Source organism: Gossypium arboreum, chromosome 7, assembly GCF_025698485.1.
Source record: "Gossypium arboreum isolate Shixiya-1 chromosome 7, ASM2569848v2, whole genome shotgun sequence".
Taxonomy (NCBI): domain Eukaryota; kingdom Viridiplantae; phylum Streptophyta; class Magnoliopsida; order Malvales; family Malvaceae; genus Gossypium; species Gossypium arboreum.
Genome location: NC_069076.1, coordinates 45,941,242 through 45,955,924, shown reverse-complemented (window position 1 = coordinate 45,955,924; position 14,683 = coordinate 45,941,242).

Here is a 14,683-nt window from a genome sequence, read left to right as displayed (position 1 = left end):
ATGGTAAAATTTATAATTTAAAGTTAATGAGAAAAGTATAACAGTGCTTTGAGTTGTACAGATACCCATTTGGTATGTAGGAAATGTGAGCTCAATATATGCTATATGACGTGTAGTGAATATTAATGAGTAAGTTTTGCTTATGCCCATTTGTGTATTCTGATGCTTGATGATGAATGGTAAATTATGTTGTATTTATGTACAACTTACTAAGCTTTATGCTTACTCCCTCTCTTTTTCCATTTTCTTATAGTGCCATCTATCTAGCTCAAGGATCAACGGAAGTCAGAGATATCGATCACACTATCAAGCGAAGCATTCGGTATAGTTTGATTTATATTTTTGAATGTGGCATGTATAGGGAATTAGGCTTGTGTTTTGGGTTATTATTAATTTGGCCAAATTTGTTGGCTTGGGATAAATCCCTCATTTTGTATTAAGCCTTGAATGATGGCTAACATTCATTTTGATTTATATGCAAAGATGTTTAATAGATGAGTGAAATAAACAAATGGAATGTTGTCTATTGTGGCTGATTTGGTTGCATGAGATAGTCTTATAATGATTTTGGTTGCTTTTGTATAGGTTGTGTAAGTAAGGATGGCAAAGAGGCTTGATAAATAGCCTTATATTGTCCACACGGGTAGACACACGGGCGTGTCTAGGCCGTGTGTGACACAAGGTCTGCCCTTTGGGCTTGTGGTCTGGATGTGTGTCTCCTGCATGTAAAATTTTCAAGTCAGTATTCCTGGTAGTAAACACACGGGCCTGAGAAATGGCCGTGTGTCTCAACCGTGTGAAGGACACGGCCTAGCACAAGGGCGTGTACCTTGGCCATGTGACATTTTGGGGATGCTAATGTCAGAAACAGAATGTCCATGTTTTTGCACATGGGCTAGGACATAGGCGTGTCATGGCTGTGTGAAGAACACGGGCCAGGGACACAGATGTGTGCCAGGTCGTGTAAAAGCCCCTGTAGGTGTGCATTTAAAATTAATTCCTGACGGGTGAAGGACATGTTTTGTCCCTGTATTAGTTATACCGTGTGAGACACACGGGCCATCAGTACGACCATGTCGAAGTGGCCACACGGGCATGTGCCCTGTTTCAAAGGCAAATTTTCTATAGGTGGCTTAAGGGCCTGGGTTGATCCCGAATAGTTTCCAATGGTCGATTTGGGGCTCGTAGGCCCATGATGAGAAGTTTAAAGTAGAAATTGAAAAATTTTCAATTTAAGTAGAGTTTTGGTAACTCAAAAATGTTTACAAGCATGAGTTTAAAGTTAGGTAATGCCTCGTATTCTGTCCCGGTGAAGGGTATGGGTGTGGAGTGTTACAATGAAGACATTGATATTGAGTTTCAGAAAAATGCTGCTAAGGTACATCCTAAAGCTAAGAATGGTGTTAGAGACGAGCAGTTTGCTTATAATGATGATAATGCCACAAAATAAGGATATGTGCAATATGAAGACGGACATCGTCTTAGGAATAAGAAAGCCACCAATGATCAATGTTCCTAAGACAAACATATTGGTTGATAGGCTGCCATACACAAGTAAGGATAAGGTGAAGAAGACGATCATTAAACAAAAGATGGGTGCCATTTTTATAAGCGACGAAGGCACCATAATTATCATGATCGCCTTCATTAATGTTACCATCATTGGGGAGGTGAAAGAGGGAGGCAAATTGAGATTGTAAGAGGTCAAAGTGTTTGCCCCTAAGGTAGGAAGAGGCCTTGATAATTTTCTTGGTGGTTTGGTTTTTAATAAAAGTAGTGTTATAATAAAAGGCTCAAACTAAATTTGAATAGATAAGGCAATTAATGGATAGAAAGTTAAACCAATCCCGTCCTCAAAAGTTTACAAGTGGGTTAAATCGAGTTCTTTAAAGAACTCAAAATCAATAAGGTGATCACGAATAAAGGAACAATTAGCATAATGTTGTTAATTACAGTTTCACACGGCTTGATTGTGAAAGCAATCATCAAATAAGGATGAATAGGAAGAAGGTTTAGTTGTGGAAGTTTAGGTCGATTTGGATTAGGTGGTGGTGAGGTTGGACTAGAGGAGCATTTATGAGTGATGGATGAACTATTGGTTAGTTTTTGTTTGCAAAACGTTTAACACATTGCAACATTTTATATGACAAAAAGACAATGTGTGCTAAGACACAAAATAAACAAAATACCTCAAAAAATCGAGAACTTGTGATTTGATAATGAAATGTGGCAAACGGATGAAAGATTTTATGTTTGAAGGTGGTGGGTAGTGTTGTGATACAATAAATTTGAGAGAAATAGAGTTAAAATGAAGTATTTGAGAGATGGAATAGAGTGGTTTTCTAAAGAGGGAAAAAATTGAAAGGTTTTGAGAAAAATGAATTGATTTTGGGGTTTAAAGACCGATTACCTCGAGACAACTTGAGATATAGGACCCCTTATCTCAAGCATACGATAAATTATCTCGAGACATAACGCTATGTCTCAAGGCAACAAGCATGAATAGTCATTCTAAAGCTACTGACAAGAAGATTATTTAGGTGTTGAAGAAGAAAATGGATGATGCCAAAGGCAGATGGTTGGTTGAACTATTGGGTATTCTTTGGGCCTTCCGTATGACATCCCTTTCTGGCATAGGTGAAACACCCTTCAATCTAATTTTTGGCTCTGAAGTTACACAAAAAAATATTTTGTTGCAAATGAACAAGATATTGAGGAAATGTCCATACGTAAAATCATAATTATTGATAAGGGCCTTTTCCACATAAAAAGGGAATCTTTTGTTACAATAGAAGCAGAAGTGATGTGGATTATTCAAGAATCGAATCGATTTGCTTTATAAAAAGAAGATATCAATGAACTTCTATGAAATGGTTTCACGAGATTCAGCCAATTGTCTTGATCGTGGGATATCATTGAGAAATAGGAATCCATGTTATCAAAAGATTTCCTGCGATTATTTCTAGTATGGAATGAGTCAATCATCCACTTTGGTATCTTATTGACCAAAAATGGTGATATTGTTCCTCCATTGATCAAGAATTTCGATTTTTGAGAAGTATTATGATCATCCAATAAGAAAGGTTTCAATTTTTTAAAATGAATGATTTGAAGACCTATTGATTCTAACAACTGATTACAAAGTTGATCATTCAGACCTTTCAATTCATAGATGTGGAACTCAGACCTATGAATGGGGATATTCTCGAAACTCATAAAGAAAAAAGGAAGTGATACCCACTGAGATTGGCCTCAATACTTATTAGGTTCTTCACTATGCAAACCAAGCCAATGAGGTCTTGCTAAGGGAAAATTTGGACTTCCTTGAAGAAACCAGGGATCAAACTACACTTTGTTTGGTTGTGCACACTTACCACACCAATTGTTGATATAAGTCTCAATAAGGGAAAAGCTAGGGAGGAGAATGTGGTGGTGCACAGGAGGTCAATTCACCTAAACAAGTAGAGACAGAAGAAGAACAAGAGAAGGAAGAAGTAAGCTATAAGGGCTAAGAAGGTTGAATACAGAGTAAGGCATTTAGGGTTTGCTCATGGGGAAAAGATCATTTTCTTATCGAATTAGAGGGTATTTATAGGAAATACCCCTTGTCCTATAATGGTGACATGGCAAGATGGTTACCATCATGGAGTACGTGAAGGGGTGAGACCCTTTTTATTATGCCTTTTGAGGATGTACAAGGTTGTTATGCCCAGATGGTCCTAGTGGTCCTTGAGAAGAATATTCACATTGAAAAACAAGTAGTCAAACCTTGTTGAGTGGGTAGCTTGATGGAAGGAGATGTCTTTCCTCAAGATGGGTGTTCATCACAACGGGTAGATAATCCTGGGAGGTTGAGTAGTCTAAGAAATCTCGACGAGTAAGAAGTGAAGATCCATCTTTAGACATCCATTTGACTTGTAACAGCCCGTTTTTAGTAAAATTGGTACAGTGGTTTTGGGACCACAAATCCAAGTCTGGAGAGAAAAATTATTTTAATATTATTTTATGATATATATTATGATAGAAATATCGTACGAAAATTTCAATGAGAAATTTTATTGATTACATGTCTAATTTGATAAAGGACCAAATTGCATAAAATGCAAAAGTTAAGTTCTAGTAGCTAAAAGGATCAAATAGCTATGGAATTCAAAATTTAAGGTCCTTATATGGCAATTAGACCATTAAGAGGAGTTAGTAGATAAGAATGATGATTCATCCATGGAAAATTAATTAAATAAAAGAATAAAATTGGAAAGTAAAAGATAAAAAATGATAAATAATAAAATAAATAAAAATATCATCATTTATCATCATCTTTCCTAAATAAAAACATGGAAACCCTTGCTAAGAGAAAAGAGCTCAAGCAAGCTTATTTGGCTTAATTGGGTAAGTATTCTTGTCCCATTTTAGTAATTTTCATGTTTCCGAGATCGTAATAGCTTAAACTAGCTATCTTAGGGATTAATTTGTAAATTTATTAAGGTATTGGGTTTTTTACATGGATGAATATAGATGAATTATGAAACTTTATGGTAGAAAATGAAAGGTTTTTGATAGATAAAAAAAACTTTTGTAAAGTGAATTTTGATGAAATTGTAATGTAGGGACTAAATTGTAAAGATGGAAAAGTCATAGAAAAATTTTGAATTTTGTGAAATACATAGGCTGAAAATGTTTACGTAAAAATCAGCTAGGCTTGAAATAAGGATTATATTGCATGAATTTTATTTTCCGAGCCTAGGGATGAAATTGTAATTAAATAAAAGTATAGGGGCAAGATGGTAATTTTGCCTAAGGTATGAATTAGACTAAATTGAATATAAATTGTATTAAAATGATGTTAAAATTCATTCATATAGATCCGAATAGATCAAATACGAAGTCAGATCGAGGAAAAAAAAGTATTAGATTAGTAGACTTTGCATATACGAACAACTATCGAGGTAAGTTCGTGTAACCAAATTGTTTATATTTATATGTTTGAATTGAATGATGTATATATGAATTGTGAAATTTCTATTTATATGAAATCGATTACATATCTGACAAAGCCCGATAAATTTTAAGATCTGTTTGAATAGATGAAATTTCGATGGATACAGGGTTCCTGAATTGGTTGTGGTCCTGCATATGTTGCCGACACACCATAGCTCAAAAAAGCATCTTGTTATTAGCCCTATTGAGCTTCCCATTATATTCTTACGAGCTTCCCGTTAATAGCTCTTCGAATCATCCCAATCGATTGTGATCCTGCATGTGTTGTGGACACACCACATCTCTTATGAGTGTCTCGATATATGGCTCTTCATGAGCTTCCTGATTAAAGGCTCTTTCTGAGCCTCCTGATATGGCTCGCTTGAACTTCCCGATATATGGCTATCCTGAGCTTCCCAATTAATGGTTCTTCAGAGCTACCCGTTATTGGTTCTTATGACCTTCCCGTTGAACAACTCAGATAAACTTCCCATTACATGGCTCACATAAGTTTCTCGTTATGTGATTCGAGAGAGAGCTTCCTGTTTATGTGCTCGTAGGAGCATTCTTGAAAATGAATTGACGGATTATAGATTTGTACACATCATGTGTACTACTTTTGTATCCATCGATATTTCAATTAAATTCAACGGGCAAAGTTTCGGCACGAGAAATATCTAAGTTTGAGATGAATTATTATGGAAATGTACATGTTATATGGATCTAGAATGTGGAAAGCATATGTATATGAAAATTATTGCATGAAGAGCTCATCTTTGTTTCTTGTTATTCACATGAAGTACATGACTAACATGTTTCTTGAGGATATATATGTTTAGGCTAATTACCAATTTCTTTGGATGAATTTTGTGTGCTTACCTTAAATATAAATGGATGGTAAGTAAATTTCCTGTTATATGAACTTACTAAGCTTTAAAAGTTTACTATGCTTTATTTCCTCTATTTTATAGTACTCAAAAGCTTATAAAGGTTGGAAACTGGTCGAAGCCACATCACACTATCCCCCAGACTCTTTGGTATATAAAGAAAACTCATTTTGGTTATATTGGCATATAGGTACATGCTTGGTTGAAACTAGCTATTAGTATGACTTGTGTTTGGTAAATTTTGATATGTATATATATGGCCTTAATATGTTTGATTTGTGAGTTTGAAATGGTTAAATGATGAAAATCATATGGATGATTGGGTTGCGTTAGCATATTTGACAAAATATGCATATATGTGAATTGGGTCAATCAGGTAAGTTTGAATACATGGACACATGTGATGATATCTCATGCATAAGACTTGATTTTGGCTTAATTTGAATGTTTTGTGTTGGCTTCAAAATGTGTTAAAATGTCATTGTAGATGAAAGACAAATTGGGTGAGAAAAATGGTCTATTTTCGTCCACACAGGTAGAGACACGGGTGTGTGTCTCAACCGTGTGTGACACATGGCCTAGCACATGGGCATGTGATCTGACCGTGTGTCCTCTACATATTTAAAATTTCAAAACAAAATGCCTAAATATTTTCACACAAGTGGAGAGATGGACATGTCTCAGCCGTGTGTGACAAACGGCCTGACACAAGGGCAAGTGGCTTGGCCGTGTGACTGCTGCACCTAATTAATGAAAGTCATTATGCTCACACAGCCTAGCACATGAGCATGTAGCTTGGCCGTGTGACCCATGTAACAGCCCAATTTTGGGGCTAGTTAGAATAGTGGCCTCGGGACCACAAATCTGAAGTCAGAGAAATTATTTTATTATTAATATAGAGTCATAGCATGTTTATATTAGTGCATGAAAAATTTGGTGAGCTAATTGTAACATTTGTGAGCCCAATTGTGAAATGGGACTAAATCGCATAAAGTGCAAAAGTCCTAATCATTAGCTAAAGGTGTTATTTTATTAGAGAATCAAAATTGGGGGATTTTAAAGGGTAATTAGACCCTTTTAAAGGAGTATAACCGGCCATAGAGTCAAAGACAATTTTAAATTTTGGTGGGTTAGGTGGCTAAATTTGACAAAAATAGAAATAGATAAAAGAAGGATGATATCATCCCTTTTCATCTTCTTACTCCACAGAAATTCTTAGGAAAGAATGGGGTTTAAGAGCTTGAAATTTCAACAAATTTAAGCCTTCACAAGTAAGTGATCCTAATGATTTTTCTTAAATATTTTTGTACTTTTTGAGACCCTTGAAGCATGAGCTTTCAAATGAGGGTACTATTTTGCAAAATGATTAAGAGTCTAGGGTTTTTCCATGAAAGGATTTGTGATGTTTGTTGAGTTTTTATGGAAGAAATTGAGTCTTGAGTGTCTTATAAACAACTTTTGTGAAATGTGTTGGCATGAAAACACCTAAAAGGACTAATGTGCATAAGTTGTAAAATAGATAATAAATGTGTGAAATAGTGGGACTTTGGAGTTGCTATAAGAGTCAAAGAGGTTCGGCTAGTCTTGAGAAATAAAGAAATTCGATAAAAATCAATTTTCGAGCCTAAGGGTAAAATGATTATTTTGTTAAGGTCTAGGGGCAAAATGATCATTTTACCAAAAAAGTGAATTTTTGATTTCCTAATTTTATTTAGTGATTAAATAAGTGTATTTTGTTATTATAGATCAAGAAATACCGAATCTGAACCTTGACCTAGGGAAAGCCAAGCAAATCGACTAAATCGATTAGTCGCCACATTTTGCAATCCGAGGTAAGTTGTATGTAAATAATGCAACTACATTGACAATATATGTGTTTAAATTGTATCAAAATTATTATAGCATAAATTGCTTGACTTGTGGAAATGAGAAAATGTGATGAGGATAGACATAGTAAAATTTCTGTTGGAACCCTAGGAAAATAAATTGGATATTCATGCCATGACGATGGGGTCATTTGTGAGATCTAGTGTAAGACCATGTTTGAGACATGGCATCGGCATTGAGACGAGTGCTAGTATAAGACATGTCTAAGACATGCATCGGCCTCGAGACGTAAGACAGTGTAAGACATGTCTGGGACATGCGTTGGCTATGAGATGATAGTCAGTGTAAGACTATGTCGGGGACATGGCTTCAACTTGAGATATAAGCTAATGTAAGATCGTGTCTGGGACACTGCATCGGCACCTTACCCCCTACGTTTGAGGCTATGGTATATCTGATAGCATTTCGAATGGTTCAACGGTGGAAGTTCTGATTTCTAGTTAACGAGGAAAGTATAACCGTGTTGTGAGTGATACAGGTACCTATTTGGTATGTATAAAATGTGAGCCACACTATATGCTTATAATGTGTATTGAGTATTGATGAGTAAGTTTTGCTTCTGCCCACTTGTGTATTGTGATACTTGTTGATGAATGGCAACTTATTGTTGTATAATTATTTATATGCAACTTACTAAGCTTTATGCTTACTCCTTCTCCTTTCATTTTTCGTATAGTACCGTCTCTCTAGCTCAAGGATCAACGAAAGTCAGAGATATCGATCACACTATAAATCGAAGCATTCGGTATAGTTTGATTTATATTTTTGAATATGACATGTATAGGGAACTAGACTTGTGGTTTATGTTGTTATTAATTTGGCCAAATGCGTTGGCTTGGGATAAATTCATTATTTTGTATTAAGCCTTGAATGATGGCTAATATTCATTTTTATATATGCAAATGGTGTTATGATCATGGATGAGTAGAATGCATAAATGAAATGTTGTCTATTGTGGCTAATTTTATTGCATGAAATAGTCTTGTACTGGCTTTGGTTGCTTTCGTGTAAGTAAGGGTGGCAAAGAGGCTTGGTAAATATCATGATTTTGTCCACACGGGTAGACACACGGGCGTGTGTCTAGGCTGTGTGTGACACATGGCCAGCACCATGGGCATGTTGTCTAGCTGTGTGTCTCATGCACGTAAAAATTTTAAGTCAGTATGCATAATAGTAAACATATGGGTAGAGACACAGCCGTGTGTCTCAACCGTGTGAAGGGCACGGTCTTGCACACGGGCGTGTGCCTTAGCCGTGTGATCCTTAAGAAATGTTGACGTCAGAAACAAAATGTTCAGGTTTGTGCACACGGGCATATTATGGTCGTGTGAAGGACACGGGTCAGGGACACGAATGTGTACCAGGCCGTGTGAAAACCCCTGTAGGTGTGCATTTAGAATTAATTCCACATGGCTGGAGGACACGGGTGTGCTATTTTTCTTAGGCCGTGTAAGACATACGGGCTATTAGCATGGCCATGTTGGAATGGTCACACGGGCGTGTTGCCCCTCCTACATGGGCGTGTGCCCTTGTATCAAATGACATTTTTCTATAGTTGTCAAAAGGACCCAGATTGGTCCCAAATGATTTTTGAGGTGTGTATTGGGCCTCGTAAGCCCATATTAAGAATATATTGATAAGTTTAAGAAAGTTTTAAATTTTCCAAGTCATGAAGACTCGAAATTGGTTGTAAGTATGAGTTCAAGTTAGGTAACGCCTCGTATTCTGCCCTGGTATATGATATGGGTATAGGGTGTTACAACTCAAGTCATAACCACCCTAAATTGGTCACAAGCTAGGACAGGGCCTGTGTCCCTATTTCGAATGCCCACACAGCCTGACACACAGGCATGTCTCTCGACCGTGTGAACCATATGGCCTAACCACACGGGCGTGGTACCTTGCACCTAGGAAAAATTTTGATATTTCACGAAAAATTCTCTAAGTATTCGGTTTAGTCCCAACTTGTTTCTAATGCATGTTTTGGGCCTTGAAGGCTCATATAAGAGACTTTATGACTAATATCTAACATGAATGTTAAATACTTTGAAATGTCTGTTTTTGATCTGTTTATTCTGGTAATGCTCCGTAACCTTGTTCCAGCGACGGATACTAGTTAGAGGTGTTACATTTTTGGGTATCAGAGCTATGTTTTAGCCGATTCTCGAACTAACGTAGCGTATACGAGTCTAGCTATACATGCCATTATATAATCTGTGATAGTGTGATATCTCCTGACCATTTTAAACATGTTTTTCATATAGTAATGTAATGCAACTGAGATGAATCTGAAAAAGCTAAGAAAAATGCTTAAGCTTCAGTTCAAAGAGCAACTTCAAGTAGTAGAAGGCCAATATCTGAGGGCCGAGGAAGAAAGGCTAAAGAAGCCTTCTTCCAAATGATTAATGAATGGTTGACAGAATTCATAAGAACAAATCCAGCTGTGCAACAATTCCACGCCCTCTTGTTTCTCAACAGGTTCCTTATATGCCAGAAGGTACAGAATTTGTTATAACTGGTAAGCCTCCTGTAGATAAAATCCGTAAATATAGGGTAAAAGAATTTAGAGCTACAGCTGAAGCTTATCCAAAAAGGGCTAAATTTTGGCTAGAAAACACTATCAGGGTTTTGGATGAATTATCTTGTACACCAGCTAAATGTCTAAAATGTGTTGTATCACTGCTAAAATACTCATCCTACTAGTGGTAGAACACTTTAATTTCTATTGTACCGAAGGAGATGGTCACTTGGGAATTTTTCCAATCTGAGTTTAAAAAGAAATATATCAGTCAGAGATTCCTTGATTAGAAAAGAAAAGAATTTCTGAAGCTCAAACAAGGGCATATGACTGTATCTGAGTATGAATAAGAATTTTTCTGACTAAGTAAGTATGCCCAAGAGTGTAATCCGACTGAAATTGCATGTGTAAGCGATTTGAATAAGGTTTAAACGAGGACATAAAGTTATTGGTTGGGATTCTTGAATTAAAAGAATTTGTTGTATTGGTTGACCGAGAACATAAAGCTGAAGAATTGAGTAAAGAAAAGAGACAAGCTGAGATGGAAGCTTAGACTTCAAGTAAAAGATTTACCGAAAAGTCTTATCAATCTTCCTAAAAGAAATTAAAGAAATATCATGACCATTACACTACCTCTGCAGGGTATTCTAGGAAAGACAAAAGTATTTGACACTCTAATCCGAGATCTCAGGCTACATCTGTAGCGAGTGCAGGCAGTGTTAGAAACACTAAACCTAGATGAAAATACTGTAATGAATTCCATTTTGGTGAGTGTCGCAAGAGAAGCAGAGCATGTTTTAGATATGGTTCTTTTGACCATTATCTCAGAATTGCTCGGGAAAGCCTGAGAAAGATACTGTGCAGACTTCAAAGCCAAGTAACTCCGCTATAAGAGGTAGACCATCTTGAAACCCCGGTAATATGAGTGGAAGCCGAGATATGGTAAAAGATTCAACTGTTAAATCTGAAGCACGAGCACCGTAAGGACATATGCTATTCGTGCACATGAGGATGCCTCCGCAACCGATGTTATTACTGGTACATTTTCTCTTCTTGATACTGATATAACTGCTTTAATTGATCATGGTTCGACACATTCATAGATACACACGAATTTAATGTTTAATAAAAATTTTCTTGTCGAGTCCACTGAATTCGTGGTTAAAGTATCAAACCCCCTAGGCCAGTATGTGATAGTGGATAAATTTTACAAGAATTATTTGTTAATGATACGAGGTTTCTATTTTTCGACTGAGTTGATGTTTTATTACCATTTGATAAGTTTGATGTAATTTTGGGCATGGATTGGTTAACTCAGCATGATGCTGTGGTAAATTGTAAACAGAAGTATATTGTATTGAAATGTCAGAATGGTGAAATGATCTTTATTGAATCTGATAATTTGGATGGGTTGTCTAATTAGATATCAGCCATATCAGCACAGAAATATATCAGAAAGTGTTATTATGCTTATTTTGCTTATGTATTGGATACTAAAGTGTCTTAATTGAAGATTAAGTCAGTACCAATAGTCTGTGAGTATCCTGATGTGTTTTGAGAAGAGTTACCCAGATTATCGTCGGTCAGAGAGGTTGAATTTTCTATAGATCTTATTTCGAGGATAACACCGATATCTATAGCACCATACAGAATGGCCCTTACATAATTAAAAGAGTTGAAAGCACAGTTGCAAGAACTGACTGACAGAGGTTTTGCTCAACCTGGTTCTTTACCTTGGGGTGCGCTGGTTCTGTTTGTTAAGAAGAAAGATGGATCTCTGAGTTTGTGTATTGATTATCTGCAACTTAATAAAGTTACAATCAAGGACAAGTATCCATTGCCTCGCATTAATGACTTGTTTGACCAGTTAAAATGTGCTACAATGTTTTCAAATTTTGATCTTCGTTCTAGTTACTATCAGTTACAAGTGAAAGACTTAGATGTACCAAAAACAGCCTTCAGAACCAGGTACCGGCATTATGAATTTCTGGTAATGTCGTTTGGCTTAAGTAATGCACCTGCAGTATTTATGGATTTAATGAATAGAATTTTTAGACCGTATTTAGATAGATTTGTGGTGGTATTTATTGATGATATTCTGGTATATTCTCGAGATGAAACTAAGCATGCTGACCATTTGAGAATTGTTCTGCAAACGCTACGTGAGAAATAGTTGTATGCTAAATTCAGTAAATGTGAATTCTGGCTTCGAAAAATTAGTTTTCTTGGACATTTAGTATCTGCTGAATGCATCCGAGTGGATTCGAATAAATTTCAGCAATTTTTAACTGGAAGCCACCGAAAAATGTGTCTAAAATCAGAAGTTTTCTAGGACTAGCTGGTTATTATCGGAGATTTGTACAAGGATTCTCAATGATAGCTTCGCCGATGACATGACTATTGCAAAAAGATGTGAAATTTGAATGGTTTGATGCATGCCAACAAAGCTTTGATAAGTTGAAAGCCCTGTTGACTGAAACACCAATTCTAGTTCAGCCTGAATCGGGTAAGGAATTTGTAATTTATAGTGATGCATCATTGAATGGTTTAGGCTGTGTTTTGATGCAAGAAGGTAAAGTAATAGCCTATGCTTTTAGACAACTTAAACCACATGAAAAGAATTACCCGATACATGATTTAGAACTGGCAGCTATTGTTTTTGCGTTTAAAATCTGGCGATAGTTTTTAGTCAGTGAAAAGAGCCACATTTTCACCGATCGTAAAAGTTTAAAGTATTTAATGTCGCAGAAACATTTAAATTTGAGACAAAACAGGTGGCTTGAATTGTTAAAAGATTATGATCTAGTTATCGATTATCATCCAAGAAAAGTAAATGTGGTTACAGATGTTCTAAGCAGAAAGTCTTTGTTTGCATTGCGAGCAATGAATACTCGATTGTTATTGGCAGATCATGGGTCAATTTTAGCTGAGTTAAAAGCTAAACTGACATTTCTGCAACAGATCTGTGAAGCTTAGAAAAATGATAATGAGTTGCATGCTAAATGGGTATAGTGTGAATCGACTTCTGATTCAGAATTTCAGATTGGACCCAATAATTGTCTATTTTTCTGAGCAGAATCTGTGTACTGAAGAATTCGGAGCTTATACAAGAGATTTAGCACGAAACTCATAATGGTACTATGTTTGTTCATCCGAGAAGTAATAAAATGTATAATGATTTGAAAAAGACGTACTGGTGGCTGGGAATGAAACGCGATATTTCTGAATTTGTATCTAGATATTTGATATGTTAACAAGTTAAAGTTAAACATCAGGTACCTTCAGGATTATTACAGCCAATGACAATACCAGAATGGAAATGGGAAAGAGTTACCGTGGACTTTGTGTTAGGATTACCCTATCTCCGAAAAAGAAAAATGCTACTTAGGTAATCATTGATCTTTTAACGAAGTCTGCACATTTTATTCTGGTACATATGAATTTCTCCCTGGATAGATTGGCTGAGTTATATGTTTATGAGATTGTTAGATTACACGGTGTGCCAGTTTCCATTATTTTAGACAGAGATCCACAGTTTACATCCCGATTCCGGAACAAGTTACAAGAAGTTTTGGGTACTCAATTACATTTTAGTACTGCATTCCATCCACAGACTAATGGTCAATCCGACCGTGTGATTCAGATTCTAGAAGATATGCTTCGGTGTTGTATTTTAAAATTCAAAGGCAGTTGAGAGAAATACCTGCCGTTAGTTGAATTCGTATATAATAATAGCTATCAATCAAGCATAAAGATTACACTATATGAAGCTTTGTATGGTTGTAAATGTAGAGCTCCATTGTATTAGACTGAGCTTAGTGAGAAAAAGATACATGGAGTTGATTTGATCTGTGAAATCGAAGAGAAAGTGAAAGTAATCTGAGATAGCCTAAAAGCAACTTCTGATCGTCAGAAATCCTACGTGAATCTTAAACGAAAAGAAATAGAATTCCAAGTTGGCAACAAGGTATTCTTGAAAGTTTCGCCTTGGAAAAAATTCTCCGATTTGGTTGAAAAGGAAAACCGAGTCCTCGATTTATCGAGCCATATGAAATTATTGAAAGAATTGGACCAATTGCATACTGATTGGCCCTACCTCCAAAGCTTGACAGAATTCACAACATTTTTTATGTATTTATGTTACGACGGTATCGGTCGGATCCTTCACATGTTATCTCTCCAAAAGATGTTGAAATACAGCCCGATATAACTTACAGTGAGGAACCAGTCAAAATTACGGCACGTAAGACAAAAGAATTGAGAAATAAAAAGGCAGCTTTAGTAAAAGTCTTCTGGCAATGGCACAGTATAGAAAAGGCTACCTAGGAACCTGAGGATAGAATGAGAAAACAATATCCAAACCTCTTTACTGGTAAGATTTTCGAGGACAAAAATTTCTTAACGGGGGAGAGTT